The following is a 26,111-nucleotide window of genomic DNA, read 5'->3' as shown; positions in this document are numbered from 1 at the left end:
ACATCATGTTTGAAGCTGAGGTCTGGAGGATGAGAAGCTTCCCAGGCCAGGACCACAGAAGGGGTTAAGGAGGCTGGGGTAAAGCATGTTTAGGCTGGGAAGGAGAATGCACCATTTTTTTTTTTTTTTTTTGAGACAGAGTCTTGCTCTGTTGCCCAGGCTGGAGTGCAGTGGCGCAATCTCGGCTCACTGCAAGCTCCACCTCCCGGGTTCACGCCATTCTCCTGCCTCAGCCTCCCCAGTAGCTGGGACTACAGGCGCCCGCCACAACCCCCTGCTAATTTTTTGTATTTTTAATAGAGACGGGGTTTCACCGTGTTAGCCAGTAGGGTCTCGATTTCCTGACCTCGTGATCCGCCCGCCTCGGCCTCCCAAAGTGCTGAAGGGCATTCATCATCGGCCAGATGAAACGCAGTGACCCAAAAGAAGGCTGGGCGTGTATAAACGTGTTGCAGGACTTTTCCTTGGTTCGGGTAAAGACGGGGTCCTCGTCCGTCCCATGGCCATGAAAATTTAGGCTCGCAGGTGGTTTGAATGGTGAGTAGGAGAGAGTTGTAGTGGGTGAAGAGGAAGAAAAGGGGGAAACGAACTCTCGCAAGGCGAGTACCTGCTAGGGCGCTTCCCGCCTGCAGCTTGAATCCCAGGTTCCACACAGGAAGAGGAGGGGCCAGGCTCCTCCCTGCTCCAAAGGGCACGAACTTCTGTGTCTCCACCCCAGTGCGCATTCCTCCTAGTGCGCAGGTTGGTTGGCGGTTTTCCGGGACCGCTTCCAACCTGGCTGTCTCAAAGGGAACCAGATTATGCAAGGCTTTGTGTTCCAGCTTAGGCTAAAAACCAAGAACAACTTTATCCTAAGGTCAAGAGGAAATATTTGATAGGTTCTAAAGAAGGGAGGTAAGTGATTGCATTTCCATTGTGAAAGCGTCACACTGGTTTCCATGCAGAGACAGCTGGTCCCGACCCTGACAGAACGCTAGTTCTGATGGGATGAGGCTGGTGGGAAGAGACACAAGTGCGCAGATTGAGTGATGTATGGGGAAGTCAGCATTTGGGACGTGAGGGCCAGGAAGCATCAAAGCTGATCCTGGGTCTCTGAGTGATACCTCTGGGTGGTTCCGGGGGCTTTTCACTGCTATGCCTTTAATAGTAAATCTAAGAAATGAAGACTGTGCTACGGAATCTATTCTTTTTTTTTTTTCTTTTTTTTTTTATTTCAGATGAATTTTTTAACATGTCAGTGATTTGATTAGAAAAATTGCTTCATTTTGTACACATTTCTGTAATTTGCCTCTGGGCACTCAAATATTCTGGAAAATTATACTTTGTAATGGGATTGAATAAATGTTTAATTTTAAAAATTTACTCTCTTAAGAAACATGCCATATCTGGGAAAGGAAAGTAAGAATTACATTTTTTAAGTGTAGATAACAGCACTCATGAATGTGTGTGTGTGTGTGTTTGCAATGCGTCCGGAAGTAATAAATTATATTGTAATGTTGCCTTTTAAGTGCCTATCCATTGCACTTAATGCTATACCCCCACATTTCTCTATTTCTACAAGCAGAGTTTTTCTTTTTATATCCTCAGAGCACATTCATACCATTGGGAAATTGCAATGTTGAGAAATGCTAAGCCTCAATCCTCAATTCGTGTGGCCAGTCAATGGCAGAAGCAGGTCTGAAGTTGGGGATGGAAATGGCTGTAATGCCACAGAGCACTAGAGTCATGGCGAAAGCCCATCACAGCCAGCTACTTCTGGGGAACTCTCTCCTTGCTGAGTTTTTATATATATCACTAAGGAAATTGACTTAAAGATTAGAGCTTCAGTTTCTCAAGATGTGTATATGGAGTTATTTAAGTTACCACGTCTTTACCTTAAACCTCCTTAAGGATTCATTTTTGGTTTGACCCCTCTTTTTACATTTCACCAACAGGGTACATAACATATTAATTACTTTTAGAGAAGTTCCCTCAAAGGGAACATTTTTTTTTTTTCTCTACAGAATCTTGCTCTGTCACCCAGGCTAGAGTGCAGTGGTGCGATCTCAGTTCACTGTAACCTCCGCCTCCCAGGTTCAAGTGATTCTCCTGCTTCAGCCTCCTGAGTAGCTGGGATTATAGGCACACAACACCACGCCCAGCTAATGAGGGAACATAATTCAATCCGTATTTTATTTAGCCCCATGACCTATTGAGACTTACCGTTTGAAAAAGGCACTGTATTTTCTCTGCAGTCTGTTGTTCCCTGTGTATTCTAAATGGACAAACCGCAGCAAGACGTTCCACTGTGATGTGAATGTTAACCCAATAACAGGATGTCTGTGATGCTCTGTTGTGCATATGGATCTGCTTTTAGAAACTAACAACTCTTGAAAGAATATTACAAACAATATAATGCATTTAACATCCATATGGAAACCCTGAGTTTTATTTGTATTTTTTGTTGAATTTGTTAATACACTTCTGAAATATAAGACTCAGAACAAGTTTCTTATGCTCCCTGAAGCATAGTTTTCTCATCAGTGTAAAGAAGAGTCTGAACTGATCTCTGAGATCCCTTCTGACATTGACATACTACCAGTCTTTTATTCTGTAATCTTAGATTATTTCTGTAATAGACTGTAAACACCTTACCATATTTCTATAATCTGACCTCATTCTCCAAATGGACTCTTTTAAAAAATGAACACAGAGGAAGAAGCATCATTTCTGAATGGCTTTTTATTGAAGGCATCCTCTTTAATAACATAACTTGAAATCCAATTTGGTTTCTTTTTAGATCTCACAGAATTACTTTTCTTCATAAAGAGAATGTGGTTACCTTGGCCACTGTCTCTGATTTCATCTCTAATGCTACGGCCTTGTTCCCTATGTGATCTGATTTAAAATATCCTGACTAACTTGACAGAAAGATCATCTGTTAAAAGATCATCTCTTACCTTTGCTCTCCCTAGTCTCTCAATTCCTTTTTTCTCACCAATTTGCTTTCTGCAATACTGCAGATCTGTGCCTCATTTTGGGTGTTTGCAAAGTGCATTTGAATGTTCATGCCTATATCAAATACTTGGGGGTATTCCTTGGGTCTATTGCTAAATATAAAGTAAAACATTGCTCAGTTTCTTTAATTTTTGGATTTGCGATTCCTATTTTTTTGTATTAAATACTTGAAGAGTGGTGTTCATAAATTGTGGTACAAATTCAACAACAAAAGTTAAAACATGAGTCTTCTCCATTCAGCCAGTAGATGGAAGTATTTCACAGGGAATTAGCAAGCAGCAAGCTTTTGTTGTTTTGGGACTTTTTTTGGTGTTTTTTTTTTTTTTTTGGTGGAGGGGGTGTTGTTTACTTTCTGTTTATTTATGTTTTTAAAAAGTTAGAGGAATCTGTCTGGAATAAAAGTGGAAAGGGGAAATGAAAAAGAAAAAAGAAAAGACTAAGAGAGGGGCACCCAATCCCATAACATGCAGGGCTTCCAAACTGATTCAACCTCAGCAAAAACCTGTTTTCTGTTCAGGCTCTGTCTATTGTCTTCTGTGATTTTTTCCTTTTGAGAGAATAGGAGGATAAATTAAACTGTTGATAACTCTGGAGTTTTTTTTTTATTTTTAATGTAATCTCTATAGATCCTTGAGAGTCCTAAAAATCTTTTCATGAGAATGAATAATGCAATCAGTCTCTTCAGCAATCAGGCCAGCTGAGCATCAAGCTGGTGATTTTATTGGAATGCTTAATGTCCACCACAAAGCGGAGTGAAGGAGACAGCAGTGGAGGCTCACTGTTGGCAGTTCTGACTAGCAACTCTGGCCAAGCTTCTGATGCCAGCCCTTTGCCCATCCTCTCCACCACTCCTGTTTGGAATTAGTGGTCTGTCATTAAAAGACTAAAGCAAATCACCAGGCATTGGCCCAGTGGCTGGTTGCATTATTTCCGTGGGTGCTGTGTGAACGTGTTTCCGAAATCCTAATTACAATGAACTGTGTATTTGTTTGAGTCCCAACATGAGGCTTAGGTTAAAAAACAGTTGTCACCCCACAACAGCATAGGAGATGAAAGCCATCTTTTCTGTATCAGATCTCGTTGGATTGGCACGTTCATGCAAAAATACTCCTTTCCACAGCCTTCTGTCTCCTTGTAAGCTCTGGCAGGAGTTGAAAGGAGTGGCCATTAGATCCATCTTTGGTTTGAGGATAGCCCAGTAGTTTTTCAATTAAGGGAGAAACTAAAACGCCATGGATAAAATAGCTCTCCATAATAAAATTTATTTTAATTCACATATTTACAAGAAAATACAAACAAATGCTATAAGATGCATGCACGAGGCAAATGAAATACCCTGAAACTGATTAACATATTCTTATGCAGAGCTTTACTTATTCACCCAGCTTTGTTCTTTCTACCATCAAAGGGTCATGTTGCCCTCCTTATTGGTATTTCTGACTTTCTTCATCAGTATTGTGATTTTAATTGCATTTGTCTAAAAACTGCCTTTCTATGCAATGCCCTTGATGTGGAGCTGTTTGCATTAATACATTTATTTTCTTTTTTCAGCATGTCCTCGAAGTATCGGTCTTTGGAATATAAAATGCAAAAACTATATAGATAAATATTGGGGTACAAGAATCAGTGAGCATTAAATCTGTTTAGCACTTATTCCTGTTCATTCTTTTTAGAAAGGAGGAAACTGATACCCAGGCAGAAGAATTTGTTCTTCAAACTATGAATGCAGAGCTACCCCAATTCATCCACACGCATAGTATTTCGCAGAATAAAAGAAAACCCTATGATGTCAAGCAGTCATAAGGACTAATGATAAGCTTATTTGGCAAAACCTTTGATTTGGCAAATCCTCTGAGTTTTAAAATATCTTCTAATCTTATTTCTAACAAGCATTGAACTGATGGGAGAAAAGGGAGTACTACAGATAAGATAAAGATCAAATCCTTTGTGGCCAAGAGAGATAGTGAAAGGAGAGAGCATAGCAATTTGGTAGCAAGATTTTATTTGCTTGTCAAGGTAGCAACTCTCTATGGAATGGCCATCTCTGAGCAAGTGACCCCTTCCTATCCGCATGTATGCTGTGTCCTGAGCGCCCTGTGTCCAGTCCCTGACGAGCCAGTGTCATTGCAGTTTCTTCAAAGCAAAGGTCACTGTTGGGAAATTTTGCCACCAGAGGGCAACACTGTCTAACTTTTGCTCTTAGGGACCTGCCAACACCCCCACCAACTTCTACAACTTCCACCCCCTTTTTAAGGAAAAGTGTGTGTGTGTGTGTGTGTTTTCCCCAGGAGTATGCCAAATAGACCCTTCAGAAATCACATCTTTGCAGTCCCTGATCAGAATGGGGGGAAAGAAATGCAGTCCTGATTAACAATGAGATACAGGAGAGCCCTTGGCGACTTTCCTGGCAATTACCTTGGTGCTCACTTCGATGAAACTGGAAGGACAAATGTTTGGGGCTATAGATGTGAATCTCACTAGTATAACTAGGCAGGGTGGTTGCATGTAACACAGGTAACTCTGTTCATTTTTTAAAAGAGTCCATTTGGAGAATGAGGTCAGATTCTAGAAATATGGTAAGGTATTTACAGTCTATTACAGAAATAATCTAAGATTATAGAATAAAAGATTGGTAGTATGTCAATGCCAGAAGGGATCTCAGAGATCAGTTCAGACTCTTCTTTACACTGATGAGAAAACTATGCTTCAGGGAACATAAGAAACTTGTTCTGAGTCTTATATTTAAGAAGTATATTAACATCTGAAAATCCAGAGAGGATTTAGGTTTGCAAAGTTCATTCTTGTCCTGGATCACCATCCTTGGATTAGTTAACTTAGTGAAAGAACTAAAAAGTAAACTCGTTTATTGCATCTCCACTCAAAATGTCTTCCTGAGCATGGACTTTTCTTGCAGTAAAGACCACGTTACAAGATGATCTCAGCCATAGATTATCAAGGTCTAACACAGAAATCAAGATGTAAGTGGGAGAGTCTTAACCATTTTCCCCATTTAATGTGCCCATACAAAATAAAAACACAGAAAGGTAGAAGGTAATTAACTAATTTTCCCCAGAAAGATCGTGGGGATGTTAGAAGGATCATCCAGGACTTTCTTTCTTGGCTTTGTGAGTTATCCCTAACCCCTTCTGCAGCTAGAAAATAAGCTTCTGAGAGCTCTTTTGGTTTCTGGAGTCTTCTTCTCAACCTGTCTGTCACACACTGGCTGTCATTTTCCCTCCCTGACCCATCTCATATCCTTCTCACTGCTGGGTAAGTTAACACTTGGCAGTGGATATACTCAGAGTCTAGTACCTGGCCTGACCACACAACACCCAGATAACCACACTGTTATCCTTCCCGCCCAAGCTCAGCCTAAGGACAGTGGCTCCCAGGGAGGCAGATCAGCCGGCTCTGCTTCTCTGTTTGCTGAGGGTTTCCAGTTTGAAAAACACACATTCCCATTTAATGGATCATCTAATGGAAATCACCTGCTCCTCGAATAATCGTTGAACAAATTGATAGCACACAGTAGTGAGGCTTCTGGGCTTCAATACTACCTGACTGATTCCAGTAGATGGAATGAAAACAACCCAAACAAACCCCTGTTCATTGTTTAGAAGCTCATTATTCACAGGGGAATCATGGCGTCTACAAATTAGAGCTCCTCTACCGGAAAGGCAAGAGGGTCTGTGGCCAGGGGAAAAGTGCCCTGAATCCTCTAGGGAGGGCTTTGAGTGCTGGCTTTGCTACTTATCAGATCCGGGGAAAAAAAGAAAAAAAAAAAAAAAAACCTGTGGAATCCATGGAGATAAAATACCTACCCTACCCTGAAGCCTCATAGACAGTATGAGGTCAAGTTAGGCACCATGAAGAAAGCTCTTTTGTGTGACAGCACTCAGGCACTCAATAATAATACAGTAGTCCCATCATCCACAGCTTCACTTTCCATGGTTTTAGCCACCCCTAGTCAACTGTAATCTGAAAATATTAAACATGAAATTTCAGAAATAAAAGATGTCTATGTTTTAAATTGTACACCATTCTGAGTAGTGTGATAAAATTTTACATTATCCTGCTCCACCTCCACGAAGGACATGAATCCTTTTAACCAGGGGACCCACACTGTCTCTACTCCCGGCCCACTAGTCACTTAGGAGCCCTCCTGGTTATTAAACCGACTGTCGTGGAATTGTAGTGCTTGAGTTCAAGTCACCCTTATGATACAGAAGCTAAAAAGAAATTATTTAGGCAGATAGTGAGGGTAAGAGAGTCCTCAGTGGAATTTCCCTTTTAATAAAAAGCAGTCCCCAAATTATTTCTTTTCTCACAAACAGCAGCCTGAAAAATGGAGCTACAGACATAAGCAAGCTGGAAGATTGCACAGGTGACTGCCAGCAGCTGTGCAAATAGAAAAGGGCTACCTGAAAGCCAGTTATGTTCAACATGGAGGCTCCATCTTCCCTTTTCTTTGTTGCCACGTGTACAATAAAGAAGCAGGCAACATGGCACCCGCCAGGTAGAGAACCCGTCTGCATAATAACACATTAGGCTAGGGCAGTCAGTCTCTTTGCACACTATGTAAATGGCATATCTGGTCCAAACAATTCTTTGTCCCCTATGTAAATCAGACACCACCTCCTCAAGGTAGTCTGTAAAACTCTGTGCATTTCACCAAGGAACTGGCAACTCATTTTCTTTGGGACCCCTCTCTGCAGTTAAAGAGCTTTTCTCTTTCTTTTGCCTATTGAACTTCTGCTCTGAACCTCACCCTGGTGTATCCAAATCCTAGTTTTCCATGACTGTGGGACAAGCAACCGCAGGTATTACCCCAGACAAATGACACGGCTTCACTTATTCATAATGGCCCCCAAATGCAACCTTAGTGATGCTGGCAATTCAGATCTGCCAAAGAGAAGCCATCAAGTGCTTTTTTTAAGTGAAAAAGTGAAAATTCTCCATAAGGAAAGAAAAGAAATTGTATGCTGAGGTTGCTAGGAGATATAGTAAGAGCAAATCTTATATCGGTGAAATTGTGAACAAGATATTGCTATAATTGTTCTATTTTGTTATTAGTTATTGTCGTTAATATCTGATAAATTAAACTTTATTGTAGCTCTGCATGTGTAGGAAAAATCGTTGTACTGTATGCACGTATTGGGTTTCAGGCATCCACTGAGAGTCTTGGAACATATGCCCTGTGGGTGAAGGGGGACTACTATAATAATAGCTATTATTTATTGAGCACAGAGTTCTATATTAAACAGTTTTTGCAGACTGCCTCACTAAATCATCTCAACAGTAAGTGCATAGTAGTGTGAAAGGAAAACAAATCTTGGGACCCCAAAATCACTAAGTTAAAGGGAAAAATCAAGCTGGGCACTGTTGGGGCAAACTGGCCTCCCATTCTATTCAAAGTCATCTCTCTGTTCACTGAGATAAATGCATATCTGATTACTTCCTTTGGAAAGGCTAATGAGAAATCAAAAGAATGCAGCCTTTTGTGTCTTATTTACCTGTTACCTGGAAGCTCCCTCTCTGCATCCAGTTGTCTTGCCTTTCTGGACCAAACTAATGTACATCCTCATATATCGATTGAGGTCTCCTGTCTCCCTAAAATGTATAAAACCAAGATGTACCCCGGCCACCTTGGGCACATGTCCTCAGGACCTTCTGAGGCTGTGTCACAGATGCGCGTCCTTAATTTTGGCAAAATAAACTTCCTAAATTGACCAGAGACCTGAGTTAGATATTTGGGGTTCACCGTAGACATACATTGATCCACTTTAGAGATTAAAAATTTCAGGGGCAGAGACACTCATTGATTTGCCCACGGTCTCTGAGCCAATAAGTGGTGGTTTTGACTCACAGCTCAGTCAAGCAGGCTTCAAAATCGTTGCTCTCACTATTAAGCTTTACAGACAGATCTGTTGCAAGCTGCTGTCTGTATCTGGGACAGTGAAACCTTCAGCATCTGAGACTGCTTCTCTGTAAAGAGGTTAAACCTCCTTCCTCTTTCTGACCACATGGGTCATTACAAAGGGGCACTCCATGTTAATGAAGGATCTTTAATGGCTTTAGGTAACTCCTGATTGCCTCCACTACTCTGATTTGGAAATCATGCTCTATCTAAGGAGACCTCTTCAGTCTAACGAGAAAGAAAAGGGGGTGGAAGTGGGAGAAAAGGGAAAAATACAGGGAAGGCTGAAGCCAGTCACCACACCTAATTAGCTGCATTTGCAGCCTGCACAGACAAGAGCTGTCCTGAGGAGCAGCCAGATGAGGAGGGTGTGTTTCTTTGCAGGAAATGTTGTCCCCTAGGAGACAGGAAGAAGTGGGCTCTAGCAGGTGGAACCAAGGTCATCTAGAAGTATTTCAGTTTGAGGTCTGAACTATGGAGACTGGGAATAGCTCCAGAGTTCTGAAATGCATCAGGAAGAGGGTATAACCTATGATACATCATTCGCCATTCCTTGCTTGGTGTACATATCTGGGATTAGTTTGTCCCTTCTCTTAATATTTTAAAAGTACTATCTCCTTGGTTTGGGTAGGGTAGGAAGCCGAGAGTTTCAGATCTTCTTTTGCAGCCTCCACAACATCTTGCAAAATCTGTTCATATTTTAAACAATGAGCTTGCTGGAAGAGAGAGCTATGCAATGAGAGTGAACACACACGCGTAATGAAAAACTATGAAAAATAAATTTAGTACTTTATTATAACCTCAAGAGTACAACCTGAAGGAGGGATGTGAGATCTGGTACTGTTTTTAAGGAAGAGACGGTAATAATGACCAGGTAGAATTTAGAGGATAAAGGAGACAGAGTCATTCCAGATGAGAAAATGTCAGGAACTGTAAGAATGAACGTATGTGAAAAGGGAAGGAGGAGGAAATAACATTTTTGGGATCTAGCCATTTTACACTTCCTTTACAATAACAGTCCTAGATAATGAGTGTTATGATACCCAATTAACTCTAGGATGTGAGTTGATGTGCCTAAGATCACAGACTTAATTAGGAATAGAAGGCCCAATCTTGTGATCCCAAAGCATGGATTTTTTTCCCTTATATGATGTCTCCTCTTAATTTTAGAGTGTGATTTACTAATAAATGTCTTTCAAAAGGAAAAAAAAATTAAAACCAGAAAAAAAAAAATCCAGTTACTATTTATATGATATGGTAGGGGAAAGGACTTTCTAAGCATAAAAAGAATGAAAAAAGTAATCAAAAATAGATTTCTTTGCTTATATGACAATTGAATTCTTTATAGTTCATAAACATCATAAAATTAAAGCCAAGCAATACATTTTTACAACAAATAATTGGTACAAAATTTGGTACCTCTTATAAATAACTCATAAAATTTGTAAGCAATACTGAACAGTACTGGAAAAATGAAAAGAAACATTAACATTCAGTGATGAAGACTACAGCTAATATTTGATAATGATGTGAATAGTCATATAAAAGAAAGTCTTCTTTGTCATGAGCACAAAAATGTTACCTCATATACAGCTGTTAAAAATGTAAATATTGCAGAAGTATCAAAATATTTATTTTGTTAACTGAGGAACTTATTTATTTATTTATTTTTGAGATGGAGTCTCACTCTGTCGCCTAGACTGGAGTCTGGAGTGCAGTGGTGTAATCTTGGCTCATGGCAGTCTCTGTCTCCTGGGTTCAATTGATTCTCCTGTCTCAGCCTCCAGAGTAGCTGGGATTACAGGCATGCACCACCACACCTGGCTAATTTTTTTCCATTTTTAGTAGAAACAGGGTTTCACCATGTTGGCCAGGCTGGTCTCAAACTTCTGACTGTAAGTGATCCACCCACCTCGGCCTTTCAAAGTGCTGAGATTACATGGATGAGCCGCTGAGCTTGGCCTAGTAACTCATTTTTAAGGTATCTATCCTCAAGAAGTAATTAGAACTTCAAAGTAAACTTCAAAAGAATAATTTTTGTTTTTAATGGAAAAATAATAGCAAGTACCTAATTATTAAATGAAAAGAAAATAAATAAAGACATCCATTGGTGGATTATCTTGCCATTCATAGTATGGAAAATTATGACAAAAGAATATTAAATTTTTTTTTTAAGTAGCAACATTAAATGTACAATATTATCTTTATAATATTGAAATTTGTATGCTTAGAAAAAAGACCAGAAGGAAATGTAATATAGGGTCATTTCCTATCTTTTAGTGTGAAAATATAGGGATTTAAAAAATATATATATTTTTGGCGAGCCGCAGTGGCTTATGCCAGTAATTCCATTATTTTGGGAAGCTGAAGTGAGAGATTTACTTCAGCCCAAAAGTTTGAGACCAGCCTGGACAACATAATGGGAATCCCTTGTATACAAAAACTAAAAAAATTAGCCAGACATGGTGGCGTGTGCCTGTGGTCCCAGCTACTCCAGAGATGGAGGTGGGAGGATCACTTGAGCCCAGGAGTTCTTGAGGCTACAGTGAGCTGTGAGCATATTAGTAAGCTCTAGCCTGGGTGAGAGTAAGACCCTGTCTCAAAAAAGAAAAGAAAAAAAAAAAGTAAAAAAAATTGTTAAAATACACTTTTTATTGTCTTTAAAATGAAAATGCACTGTATTATGGTACATATTTTAAGTAAAATAATCAACTAGCTTGCCATTGTTCCTTTATTCATTCATTCATTGAACAAGTCATTACAGAGAAGCTTCTATGTGGTGGCAGGCACTTGCCCACTATGCTGCACAGAGTCCCTGCTCCCAAGGAACTTTCAAGTGTATGATCCAGTGTAAAATTACAAATGAAAATAAGTATTATGAATGAAGAGGATATGTTTCTAGAAGAATTCAGAGGCTGGGCACAGTGGCTCACGACTGTAATCCCAGCACTTTGGGAGGCTAAGGCCGGTGGATCACCTGATGTGAGGAGTTTGAGACCAGCCTGGCCATCTAAAAATACAAAAATTAGCTGGGTATGGTGGCACATGCCTGTAATCCCAGCTACTTGGGAGGCTGAGGTAGGAGAATCGCTTGAAACCGGGAGGCAGAGGCTGCAGTGAGCCAAGATTGTGCCACTGCACTCCAGCTTGGGAGACAGAGTGAGACTCCATCACAAAAAAAAAAAAAAAAAAAAAAAAAAAGAATTCAGAGTAAGGTAACCTGCTCCAAACTACTTGACAGGAATAGTTCTTAACTCTGATATTGGAATCACCTGGGACACTTAACAGACGACAATCCCTAGCTTGCTCCCCACCCTTCTCTCCTCCGTCCCAGGTCTTACTCTCCAGGTGACATACCCTTCAACCCGGTGGTTGGAGCACAACTGGGCTGAGGTGAGGAGAAGATGCAGACAATGGAACTGGACATGGCTAGAGTCAGACAAAGTGTGCGAGGCTTCTGGGTCCTGCATTTTTAACCTGTGCATTTATTTTCCTGAAAGCACTGGAAAACCTTTGAAGCATTTAAGCCTAGATTTGACAACAGATTTACATTTTCTAAATCTTTCCTCTCTCTGCAATGAGAAGAAGAGATTGCTGGGGAACCAGAATGAAAAAGCGTGGTCAGTGCACTATCATAGGACAGCGTGGAAGTGGATGAGGGTCAAACAGAGGAGGGTGGGTGGAATTGACAGATATTTATGAGTAAAATAGTGATGACTTGTTTATGACTGCATATGGGAATGGTCGTAAGACACACTAGTATTTATCATGTGAAATCTAATTGAGATTTATTTCCTAGATGCAAAGAGTTGCTAACAGCTGGTGAGCTTTATCATAATTATGGGAAAAACGCCCTTTATAATGTTCCCTTAACCAAAGTGAATTTGTAACAGAAAGATATTCCAAGATTAAGTATAAATAAAAAATAATTGAATTGTTCAAAGTCCCAAATATGTATGTAATAATGAACAGGGCCTGTCCCTAGGTCACCGGTGAGAAGTCTGGGCTTCCAGCACGTTAGGCCACATTCTAGACCCTTCATGGTTGTCAGCAGGATGAGGCCAGACTTTGTCTTGACACACTTATCCAATAATTCTGAGATGGCTGATATTTTCTAGGTAAGGAAAGAAGAACATGACTATTAGAATGTCCTTCTGTATTTTATTTCATGCAAGGGACAGTGAAATTTGATTCTTCAACCATACTTTTACAATGCAGTTTCCCCCTTTCATTTACTGTATTAGCTGATATATTTCTCATTCTACTTTCATTAAAGAAAAGACTTGATAGGTCATGGCAGATTTTAATCTGTTTTAATAGAGCAAAACATTTGCTTTGGGATAATGTAGGAATCAAAGACTGGGCTGTATGAGACCATAGGGGTATCCCAAGAGCATGCATTTTAGACTTTTTCTGCTTCCATCCTACCAACAATCTGGGACTGAAGTGTTTGCAGATCTTTTGTCAGACAAACAGGTAAGTACTGAGCAACTGGTAAAGTGTTTATCACTGGGCTATAGACGAGGTTAGGAACACACAATAGCCACCTCAGCTAATTGGAAGCGGGATAGGTAGGCAAAGGAAAATATTTAAAAATAAACTCGAGGTGATAAAGTGTCTTACTAGGAATGAAACGCTATAGGAAAACAAAACTTGGCATTTGGGATAACCTTTAAGATTTCAATTATTTTGGAACATAGTAATTAATAATTTTGCGGGCATCGTGAATTTTTGTCGTCGTTGTTGTTTATTATTTTTTGAGACAGAGTGGCTTGATCTCGGCTCACTGCAACCTTCACCTCCTGGGTTCAAGCAGTTCTCCCTGCCTAGCCTCCCGAGTAGCTGGGATTATAGGCACCCAATACCACAACAGCGTTATGAATTCGAATTTAGTATTTTAGAGTGATCTTAATAGGTGGGAACATAACTGGCTTCCCTGTATCTAAATCTAGACGTAACTCTGTTCTCTGCTCAGCACTGTCTCTTGGCTATAGGTAGTGATTGAATTAAACAAAACAACAACAACAAAAAACCAAACACGAAAACACACATTTATTTCTTTTGAAAAAATGACCTGGAAAAGGAAGTCCATAGCTAAGTTTGGGATAAAAGTTAAGTGGTTCTGAAGGTTATACTTCTTAGACAGAAAAGAAAAAAAAAAAAAAAATAGAGTCAAATGCTGAGTTCAACTCAGAATTATCATGCACTCTACAGAGAAACGAGAGTGAGCAATCTGTGGAACTATTTCTGCCAGAATTTATTTTAATAGCTGTGTAAAGCCTTCAGTATTGAATTTATAGAATCATTAATTGTCTAAGGGGGTCACTTAAAATTTTAAGTTATACTTTATATAGCATTTTATGGAAAAATGATGTGTAATAGGGGTATTTTCAGATTTGCAAATTTGAGAAGGCCTAGGGACATTCCCCTCATGAATGTATATTTCTCCCATCCAAGTACTGCTTGGCTTCTGAGGTCCGATGAGATCGGGTGTGTTCAGTGTGGTATGGCTGTAGACATCAATGTATGTTTCTTAAAGTGTTAATGATCTGATGAAAAGAACAAAAAAGAATTCCCTTTACCTAGTCAGATAAGGATTTGGAGATAAGGCAGTTTTAGTAGCCAGAGTCATAATAGATTGATAAGAGTAATAATAATGGAAAAAAAAGGGGGTGGGAGGCAGAGAGAGAGAGAGAGAGAAATGTAGTGATATAGGTAGGAGGTTGGAAGCCCTTTTAAAAAAAAATGCATAAATGCATATTATGGTTAAGAAAAATTTTTATGAGCCAGTTTTAGAAACATTCAGTGGAGATTTCAGGGACTTCAGAATTCTAGTCCTGGTTCTGCTCCAAACTAACTCTGTGACTTTGAGGAAGTCGTTTATCCTCTCCGATCTTTAATTTTTTTTCTGAACCTTAATTCCTTCATCCATAAAATGATCGCAGTGGCCTGGGTAATGCCTGAGGTACAGTTCAGTGATTTTATGGCTTGTAGGTAATCATACTATATCGTTTTGCATCTTTTTTTTCTTCCATTGAACATTATATATTGAGTATTTTCCATGTCAGTAACATTACTTTAAGACATCGTTTGAATGACTGCATAATGCTTATTACATTATCTTAATTATTTAGCCATCTCCTACATATTTAAGCTCTTTCCAATGTTTTTATGATTAAAAATGCTGCATAAGCATCTTTGTAAATATTTGTCTCCATCTCCAGTGAGCTCCTTGGGTTGAGTCCTAAAAATAAAATTACTATTTTAAAGACAATGAGCTCCTTTAAAGTGTTTGATATTTGTTGCCAAATCTCTTCTTAGAAAGCTTGAAATATTTTTATGCCTACTAGAACTCCTAGGTCTTTTCCATTTCGCCCATATTATTATATTTAATATTTAAAAAGTATAGGCTGGGTGCAGTGGCTCTCGCCTGTAATCCCAGCACTTTGGGAGGCCGAGGCAGTGGATCACCTGAGTTCAGGAGTTCGAGACCAGCCTGACCAACATGAAGAAACCCTGTCTCTACTAAAAATACAAAATTAGCTGGGCATGGTGGCGCATGCCTGTAATCCCAGCTACTTGGGAGGCTGAGGCAGGTGAATTGCTTGAACCCAGGAGGTGGAGGTTGTGGTGAGCCAAGATTGTGCCATTGCACTGAGGCCTGGGCAACAAAGCAAAACTCTGTCTCAAAACATATATATGTGTGTGTGTGTGTGTGTGTGTGTGTGTGTGTGTATGTATATATTTGACTTTTTTTTTCCATTGGAAAGCCAGTCCTGTCTTTATTTGAGTTAAGAACATCTTTTCCATTGAGGATAATATTAACCCTTTGGTTCTCTTATTTATAGCTCATAGGTGTCTTGACCTCACCTACCAGTGATTACAAATATTTAGCAATTCCAAATTCCACAAATTAGAGTCTTCACCTCCTAATCAAACTCTACTAGGGTTCCCCTCACCCCATTATTCCCTAGAACTTAGTTAGGGAAAGGGGAGGAACTGGCAAGAAAATCAGGCATCTGTTCCTTTCCGTGATGGCTCCTCTTTCTGTCTCATCATCCTTGGCCATCAGCCTGATGCTGTTCTCCACATTCCTGAACCAACAAGGGGATCGTCTGTGTGACTGACTGGCAGGACCAGCTCTTCAGAAAGGGCTTTCCGCAGCAGTTCACTGGGTTCTTAGAAACAGAATTCCATCTGCTCCTTCTTGCGTTAGGTTTTTCCTTATCAGATAGCAGAGGACTCCAAGAATAGAGGGGCTGCAACAGGCATGACCAGGCCAGCTTCCCACACTCCTTTTCCCTGATCTTTAGGCTCTGACACTTTTGAAACTGTGCCCCAAAGAGGTCAAGAAACGAGTGGCCAATTATTGAGTTTACATGATGACATTATAAAAAATAAAATCAGCTTGCTGAAATGCTAAAACTCTCTCTGCTTATAAAATAACAAAACTGGCTGAAATTGGTTGGAACCAATATGGCCAACTGAAGTTTGCACAGAACAATCTGGTTCAAATGTTGGTTGCATGCTTCATACTAACTCCCTGTGAATTTATGCATACAACCCAGGAGTAGGCATGAAGAGACAACTACACAGGTCCGAGGATTTTCCAGACCTCCCTTTCCTTCCACCAGTCACCTACTAATCCCCAGATCCACCCCCTAAACCTTTTCTAATAAAAATACCAGGCCAGCCCTGGGAGAGAGTTGGAGCTTGACTCCACTCTCCTTGTTGGTTGCTCTAAAATAAAAAGCTTTTTTTTTTGCTCAGAAATCCAAGGCCATGATGTTGGCTTCCAGTGCATCAAGCAGCAAGCCCTTTCTTCCAGACACACTCCTCCATTTCCTGCTCTCTGTCCAGTCCATCTGTCAGATCTGTGGACACATTTAAATCCTGATTATGCTGAGGGTTGCTGTTCTCTCTTTCTTACTGGCTCCCAGATATTTCCAAGTGATTGGCTGTGTGCAGTATCCCTTCCCTGTCCCTGAGCATTCTGTGGTGGTGGGGCCTTTGGGAGCTTGATGGCAGGTTGAGGCTGGTCCTGAGGATGGTATGACCTGATTCCTTAAGAGGACTCATAGCCTGTGTCTAACCCCAACACAAATACTACTACATATTGTTTATTCCCAAGTTTGGTTCTGGTGTTTTGCAACATGCTAAAGTTCTTTCTGTGTTTTGTTTTGTTTGTTTGTTTATTTATTTATTTATTTATTTATTTATTTATTTATTTTTAGGTAGTCTCACTCTGTCTTCCAGGCTGGAATGCAGTGGCACAATCTTGGCTCACTGCAACCTTCGCCTCCCAGGTTCAGGTGATTCTCCTGCCTCAGCCTCCAGAGTAGCTGGGATTACAGACGTGCACCACCACCCCTGGCTAATTTTTGTATTTTTAGTAGAGACAGGGTTTCACCTTGTTGGCCAGGCTGGTCTTGAACTCCCGACTTCAGATGATCTGCCTGTCTTGGCCTCCCAAAGTGTTTATATTTTTATATAATCAAATTAAGTTATTTTTTTTTCACTCATGATTTACTCCATTGTCATTGTACATTGAAAGTACCCTAATAAGTTGAACTCTAATGTCCATATAAAAGAGACTTCCTCTGAAAAGCTTAAAAGGGGAAAAGATCAAGCCTGTAATCCCAGCACTTTGGGAGGTCGAGGCGGGCAGATCTCGAGGTCAGGAGATCAGGACCATCCTTGCTAACACAGCGAAACCCTGTCTCTACTAAAAGTAAAAAAAAAAAAAAAAAAAAAAAAAAAAAGGAATTAGCTGGGCGTGGTGGCGGGCACCTGTAGTCCCAGCTATTTGGGAGCCTGAGGCAGGAGAATGACGTGAACCCAGGAGGTGGAGATTGCAGTGAGTTGAGATCGTGCCACTGCACTCCAGCCTAGGCGACAGAGCCACACTCTGTCAAAAAAAAAAAAAAAAAAAAAAAGTGGCGGGGAGAAACTTGTCCTACTAGTTATTACCAAGTTTATCAAGTCACAGTAATTAAAACAGTTTGGCTTTGCCAGAAAAATCAGACAAATGCATCCAAGTGACAGAGTAGAAAATCATGAAACAGACCCAATATTGCTATGTAATATATCACAAAACATTGCATGTTAGCAGGAGCAAAGCATACTATTCTATCAATAGCAGTAGGAAAATTGGCTCTTTGGATAAAACATGAAAGTAGAACTTCATGTAACTATGACTTAATTTCAGGTAGGTAATTTTTCTTAAAAGTGTCAGACACTATTCTAGGTACTGAGGTTATATCTGTGAAATAGAAAGATGAGGACCTTTCTTATTCTAATGAGGATAAACATACACTAAAGAAATGAATAAAGTAATTTTAAAAACTTCAGAATATACATGCTCTGAAGGAAATGAGCAGGTTGATGGGCTAGAGAAGAAATGAGGTGGAGGTAAAGTGACTTCAGATGGGGTGGCATGGAAGGCTCCTTTAAGAAGTTGGAATCAGCAGAGACCACAAGAATTGTGTATTAGTCTGTTCTCATGCTGCTAATGAAGACATACCGAGACTGGGTAATTTAGAAGAAAAAGAGATTTAATGGACTCACAGTTACACATGGCTGGGGAGGTCTCAGAAGGCAAAGGAGGAGCAAAGTCACATCTTACATGGCAGCAGGCAGAAGAATAAGAGCCAAGCAAAAAGGGAAACCTCTTATAAAACCATCAGATCTCGTGAGACTTATTCACTACCACAAAGCTTATTCACTACCATAGGGGAGAAACTGCCCCCAAGATTGAATGATCTCCTGCTAGGTCCCTCCTACAATCTGTGGGGATTATGGGAGTTACAAATCAAGATGAGAGTTGGGTGGAATACAGCCAAACCATATTGAATTGAAACTGTGCCCAAAATAGTTAAAGAAACTAATGACTAAGATATTCATGAGTTTGTAGGATGGCAGATTAAACAACAACAAAAGACTCTCTGAAATGCTGAAGCTCCCCCAACTCATGAGATTTCAAAGACTGCCAAACATTGATTACAATTGATTGGAACAAATATGACCAACTGCGTCTGTGCAGAATGGGCTTGCTGATGTCACAGCCCAAATTTCGATCACATGTTTCATACTAATAATGCCCATCAAATGTGCACACGTGACTGACTCATGAGAAGGCAGTGAAGAGATACCTGTGCATGCCTGAGAACTTTTTAGTCCTCCTCTTTCCTCCCACCAATCACCCACTAATCTCAGAATTCACCCCCTAAACCTTTTCTAATAAAATGACTACCTTAGAGCCAGTACAGGGAGACAGATTTGAGCTAGACTCTAGTCTCCTTGTTGGTTGACTTGCAATAAAAAATGCTTTTCTTTTCTCAAAAACCCAGGGATATAATATTGGCTTCCTGTGCATCTAGGAGTAAGCCATTTTACTTGGTAACCTCTTCAGTTAAGAGATGAGAAAGAACGAGATGTCTGCAGATGATAGCAAGGAGGGAGCAGCATTTCTGGTATATTCTGGTGGCATCAGTATCGGAGGAGCTGGGATATTGCAGGAGGAAGGAGAAAGGGTATGGAAGAGGCAAGAGGGAGCACAGAGAACCCTTATGCTGCCTCATGGCCCTGCAGTGTGGGGAAATGAGAGAGGGAGATAAAAGGCCTCCAACTGGGGGAGTTTTGGAGAAATGGGAAAACCAGCTTTCAGTAAAGGCACAATCAGCAACTGTTGAAGATGGACTTGTTGTTTCCAGGTGAGGCCATCTAATGTGCATAGTGTAGACTTTGCATGGGCAGGAAGGGGAAGGCAATGGACCAGACTATGAGGGGTTCCAAGCAGGAAGGGGACAAGAGTGCAGGTGGTACCTAAGGTCAGCAGGGATGCAAGACATTGTGGGGTTACCTCTGATGGCTCCTAGAGGAAGGGGAACAATTAGTTCAAAGTACAGTTGCAAGAAGTTAAATGATATGGAGTGATTGCTTCCTCTGCAATTTCAGATGATGTCTGTGTAATAACCTTGACTGAGAATAAGACTGAGGGAGGCGAGAGTAGGATGGAAGATTCTTACTGGGAGTGAGAGGTAAGGTGTTGGTCTTTGGGTGGCTACTTTCTCAATTGTTTTCTCTAATAATGGTCAGTCGAGAATAAGGAATTATTTCATAAGACAGTTAACAGACATTGATACCACAAGCCCCAGAGGGGACTGTCTCAAAAAAGAAAAGGAAGCTTTTTATGCCAAGATGTCATTGTTATTAGAAAGTCGTAAAGGATATATTTGTAACCCAGTCTATGGGCTATGATCATTTGGCAAAAATTTTTAAGCCCTAAGAAATGTCATCCAATATTTGTCAACAGTGCTAAAAATGATGTGGATCGGTATCAATTAGAATTTTACTTGCAAGAAATAAAAGTTGACTCTGACAAGCAGGAGAGGGATTTATAGAGAGATATTGAGTAGCTCACAGTAGCTTGAGTAGCTGGAAGTGCTGTAGAACCAAGCTTGAAAGCCATCTAGGCATAGCAAGACTCAAAATTGTGCCGTAAATCTGGTCTGATGAGATGCCAACATCATTTCCAATTTTAATTGGCAGAATGTATCCCAAAAGATATCCACACCGTAATTCCAGAGCCTGTGACATTGTTATTTTACATGACAAGAGGGACTTTGCAAATATAATTAAGTTTATGAACCTTAAAATAGGGAAACTATCCCATATTACCCAGGTGGGGCCAATGTTATAATATGAACCTTAAAACAGAACTTTTTCTGAAAGGAGAAAGAAGAGATCTGATGGAGAAGTTGGAGAGATTTGAAGAATGAGATTTGCACCACTGCTGGTGTGAAAATGGAGGCGGCAACATGATGAGGGTTGACTGGAGCCTAATGAGATGAGAGCCATTCCCAGCAGACAGTCAGCAAAAATGGGAGACTCAGCCCACATCCACAAAAAAAATGAATTCTGCCAACAACTTGAATGAGCTTGGAAGCAGGTCTCCAAGCCCACCCAAGACAAGGCAAGACTCGTTTACTGTATAAACTAGTAAAAATACAACAAGCGATTTTTAGATTCAAACAGCTGATTTACTTACATAGACAGCAAGAGGGAGATTAACCAAGGGCTGCAGTTCCCAATGGTCCTCATCCCTCACACCAGAAAGAATTATACAGAAAAAGAAGGGGGCTGTAATATGGATTATGGGCTATGGTGTTCCTGGGGAGCTAACTCTACACTATAGCTAAGCAGTCTTATATCCTACAGTTCCATTTTCAGGGGAGCAGAGAAGACATTCCCATCCCTCATCACAACCTGGGAAGCTGCAGTAAACCATATCATCTCATGAAAGCCTCTTGGGAGAGGTAGGTTCAGTGGGAGATGGTCTCACAGAAGCTCCTCATCATGCTCCTAGCCTCTCCTGTTCTGGAAGGATCACAAAGCATTCTTCTAAGGCTCAGGTAAGCTGTGGTTCAAGCCTTTGCATGCATGAGCTACACAAATACATGAAAAGTCACCAGGAAACCATGGAAGAGCTACTCTTCTGCACAGATTCTCCCCAGAGCCTGTAGATATTAGCTCAGACTGGCCACTACCTTGATTTCTTCCTTATAAAACCTGGAATGGAGAAGTCAGTCATACCCACCTGGACTTCTGCCATACAGAATGGTGAGAAAATCAGTGTGTGTTGTTTTTAGGACTAAGATGGTGATAATTTTTTATATAGCAATAGAAAATTAGTATGATCCCTGAGCACCATAGTGGGCATGGGGCTCATTGTGACACTCATCACTGGATGCTATTGCTGGCATTTCATGGCTTGGTTACCTGGGAAGCTAGATGCACCTCTCATCTGCTTGCAGAGAAGTTTCCTCCTATCTTAATTCTTTGTTTCATCAGTTTCTCACTCAAATTCCAGAATGAGTGCTTGTTATTAGCTATGCTTAGACCATGTGCCATGCACTAACTACAAAAGAGGCTTGGAACATGGCTACCTGTAATAATCAGCTTCTATAGTTGGGGCGGGGTGGGGTATGCTGTGCTTCTCATCAATAATTCCCCAAACATTGAAAGGAGATTCAAATAATGGTATTTTCACACTGCTGGTAAAGACATGCCTGAGACTGGGTGATTTATAAAGACAAAGGTTTAATGGACTCACAGTTGCATGTGGCTGGAGAGGCCTCACGATCATGGTGGAGGAAAGGCACGTCTTAACATGGCAGCAGAATGAGAGAGCCAAGCGAAAAGGGAAACCGCTTATAAAATCATCAAGTCTCGTGGGACTTATTTACTACCACAAGAATAGTATGGGGAAAACCGCCTCCATGATTCAATTATCTCCGACCCGGTCCTTCCCACAACCCATGGGAATTATGGGAGCTACAGTTCAAGATGAGATTTGGGTGGGGACACAGCCAAACCATATTCAGTGATCAAGCAACAAGTGTTACTACTGCCATATACCACTCTTTTCATTGTCCAATACAAGATAAACCTTAGGCTCCCATGGTTTTAAGATTTTAATATTTCAGGAGAATACTGGTGCTTCCAGCAGGAGAATAAATAATGCTTCCATTGTATATGAAGCTGAGACATCCACTTGATAAATCTGGGCTTCTCCAGCCACTAAGTCAACAGGAGGAAAGGAGGTTTATATATTGGGATATTGGCCAATAAAAGTGATCTTGCTTATCAAGGAGGTATATATTTGCTGATGCACAAGGTGAAATTTTGTGAGAAGACCATTATGTGCATAAAAATGAGAGGGACTCCTTTCACTTCAACCAGTTGTATTCTGTGCCTGTGTATCCAGGGGGAAAGAGCCCCTTGTTGGTTGCTGTTTAGAGGGGATATCAAGCCTGTGAGCAACACCTCTGTCTCATGTGGTATTTTCTCCTGATTAATATTGTGCCAGAGTTTTCATATACCATTCTATTTTACAGAGCCAGCTGCTTCTAGACAATTGAATAGAGAGTAAGATCAGTGAAACCCACCAGCTTGATCTCCTTTACTGTAATGTTAATTCACTATAAAGTAGGTTCCTTGTGCAAAAAATAGTGTTCTGTGGGATATTATTTTATTATCTAAAATATATCTGGAGAGTGTGAGGTGTGGATGTGTGTGCAAGTTAACATGAATCTACTGCAGGGATGATCACATAAGTAAAGAATGTTACCCAGTAATTTCCATTTCAGGATGCTTCAGAGATGGTTGTTTAGAATTTAGAAAACTTTATACCACAGTTCACACTTCACAGAAGTAGCTACACACAATGTGTTTCACATATCACAGTCTGATTCAGTACTAGAGGGTTTATTAACTGACATAAGGAATATTAAAAATATATTGTTGGAGAAATAAATAGCATTCAATAAATGTTGTCTGGAAAGGTTCGTACAGAAAAATCTACTCTTGCATGATCAATCCTCTATGATCCCAGCAGGCTAATATTTTTTGAGTAACACCTCAGCTCTAAAACTCCCCTTATTCCCAACTTTCTCACCTGATGGAGAATTATTTGCTCTATGAGACTAGAAACATTGCTTTTCTGCCATCAGAGTATTTGTAGGGTTGTCTCAGTGTGAGCTATTAGTGGCCTTGTGGTGTGCAAAAGAGAAGAGTGGGAAGGGTGGAGAGCTAGCAGTTCCTCAAGTTTGCAAGACCTCATTGTTTGCATGTTTTGATGCCTGCTCATTAATACATATTGGTACTTGTTTCAGAATTTGTATTTTTTTAACATAGCATCTAGCAATAACATTGTAGAGAAAACAACTAACTGCAGCCATCACTAGTCACTGGAGGCAACCAATATTTACCAAGGAGAACCTGATGACTCTGAATGGCTAAATTGGCTTAGGTCTATCCTTAACAGAAATTATTAGGGTGACTAAGACATTCAGTACAGCAATGGCTGGTGATGGTGGTAGGTGTGTGGTGGGGAGGCATCAATTTTCTGGGAGTTGCCTGCATAGTTTCATTGAGATACAGGAACAAATTGGCTTATATCAACTGTCATCTCTTTGTAGGTGGTGCCTGCTCACAAGTGACTCAAAGTCGATCATTTGGCACGGTCAGGGCTGCCACTCCAAATGATGCTGAAGCCCTAACTCCACCTCCATAAAGGCTGCAGCATCCCAGTGACACCAAATGAAGCTATACTATCCTTCAGCCCTCCAGGTGCTGGAGCTATAGAGTAACCAGAAAGAAGTAGAGAATACCAATCTCTTGGCTTGTGTTGACTTTCTCACCCAGGCCCCCAAGCAGCACTTGTACTCAGAGTCCCATAAAGACTCAAGGAAACAGCTATTTTATCCTGTGGTTTTAACATCTTTCTCCACAAGGAGTCAAAAACCACAGCTCAGGAAGCACTGACAGTAGTAGTAGTTGTTTCATTATCTCATTATCCCAAGTATCCCTGAATAAGGTGCCCTCCTCCAGCCTAAAACAAACAACTGGTGTGTATAACATCATACAGATAGACCCTGGTAGATAATATGTGTGTGTGTTCGAGTTTGTATTTGGGGAGGGGGTGCTGCTGAGCGCCATACAAGTTTGTGTTTAGAATGATGTCTATCCTCATGCATGCCAAGTGGAAAAATTATATTCGGTAAAGATTAGTCATTACTCAATTTGGGGTAATTTTTTGTTGTGCTTAAAATCTTTTGATACTTGGAATACTTCAGAATGTTTATTATAGATTGGAGTTATACAAAGGTAACAACTTATTTGCAGATACCTAAAGGGAGCTGGCAATCACATTCAGACCCATAGAAGCATCCAGTTAGGCATTAAAACAGTATTTTAAGTTTTTAAAACTAAGTTGTTGTGATTTTAAAATTAAGAAAATTCACTTTAAAATATATTAATGTTCATATGTATTTGAACAATTACACTGTTCCCTCGTTTCTAAATGGCAGTAATGGGTTATGACTTTTTTTTTTTTTTTTTTTTTTTTTTAGACGGAGTCTCACTCTGTCCCCCTGGCTGGAGTGCAGTGGCCGGATCTCAGCTCACTGCAAGCTCCGCCTCCCGGGTTCAGGCCATACTCCTACCTCAGCCTCCCGAGTAGCTGGGACTACAGGCACCCGCCACCTCGCCCGGCTAGTTTTTTTGTATTTTTTAGTAGAGACGGGGTTTTCACTGTGTTAGCCAGGATAGTCTCGATCTCCTGACCTCGTGATCCGCCCGTCTCGGCCTCCCAAAGTGCTGGGATTACAGGCTTGAGCCACCACGCCCGGCCGGTTATGACTTTTGGAGAGGGCTTTAGTCTCTAGCTTTTGGCACTTTCTACTTGCCTGTTTATTCTGTAGGTATTTATATTTGTGTTGTCTACTTTAGAGTCTCACTCAAATGGCATACTTATGGAGGTGTCCAAAGTAATTATATAGAAGTCAACTAACTCTACTAAAACCCCTATAAATATCACATCATAAAACCTTGATCTTAATTTCATCTTCTCCAGTGATTTCCAAAATTTTACCCATGAACCAGCGTCTGAATGGCTGCAAGAAAATTAACTGGGATAGTTTTCTGAATTTGAATTAGTAGGCCCCCATCCTTAAATACGTTGATTTCAATGTGGGTCAGGGATAGAGCCTGTCTACCTTTTTCACTAAAATATCTGGGCAATTCTCTTGCATAGTGTATTGGGAGCCATTGGTTCCCTGTCCTTCTCACCCTAGGTGGGGAGGGATGAGAGGGCCACAGAAGTACATTAACTACTGCAGCTGAACTGCTGGACAGGTCCATTAATTAAATTTATTGGCATTAATCACTTTATTTCAATCTGTCAGAGCATCTCACTGAATTAGAAGGTCAGGACCCAAGAGAAAGGTAGCTGAAGCCAATATTACAGAAGCAGAAATGGATCAGATGTCTCTTCTGCTTCTTCTATTTTAATCCAACTTATTCTCTGATGAACATAAGCTTCTCTGCGCTGCTCAGCCTCCAAATTCCCCAGACTTCTTACAATTTTTCAAAACCTTTGATGGAGCGGGGGAAAACGTGAGGCGGAGTGAGAAGGGTAGGCACTTGAGTGATTCTTTAGTTTGATATTTCTCTAAATTTACTTCTACTTTTTCTTTAATCTCCTCTGTCCACAGATATTCTTTGAGATCCTTACACAGTATCAAGACAGCACACTGACATTTTGATTGTGAATAAATATTTCAAATAAATATCTTTAGTGTAGACTTTGATATTGATCTTTTTTTAAAGTCTTTGTCAGTATTTTTTACTGGAT

The 26,111-nt window shown here is 40.4% G+C and overlaps 1 long non-coding RNA gene across 1 annotated transcript; it reads left to right on the top strand.

Moving 5' to 3' along the window:
* Positions 1 to 758: 758 nt before the first annotated feature.
* Positions 759 to 20,882, top strand: LOC103215615 (uncharacterized). Its single transcript, XR_490225.3, has 3 exons — positions 759 to 894; positions 19,871 to 19,953; positions 20,648 to 20,882. It is a non-coding gene; the product is annotated as an uncharacterized lncRNA (long non-coding RNA).
* The last annotated feature ends 5,229 nt before the right edge of the window (positions 20,883 to 26,111 follow it).

The sequence above is a fragment of the Chlorocebus sabaeus genome, chromosome 8 (genome assembly GCF_047675955.1).
Source record: "Chlorocebus sabaeus isolate Y175 chromosome 8, mChlSab1.0.hap1, whole genome shotgun sequence".
NCBI lineage: Eukaryota > Metazoa > Chordata > Mammalia > Primates > Cercopithecidae > Chlorocebus > Chlorocebus sabaeus.
This window is presented reverse-complemented; position numbering and strand designations above follow the sequence as displayed.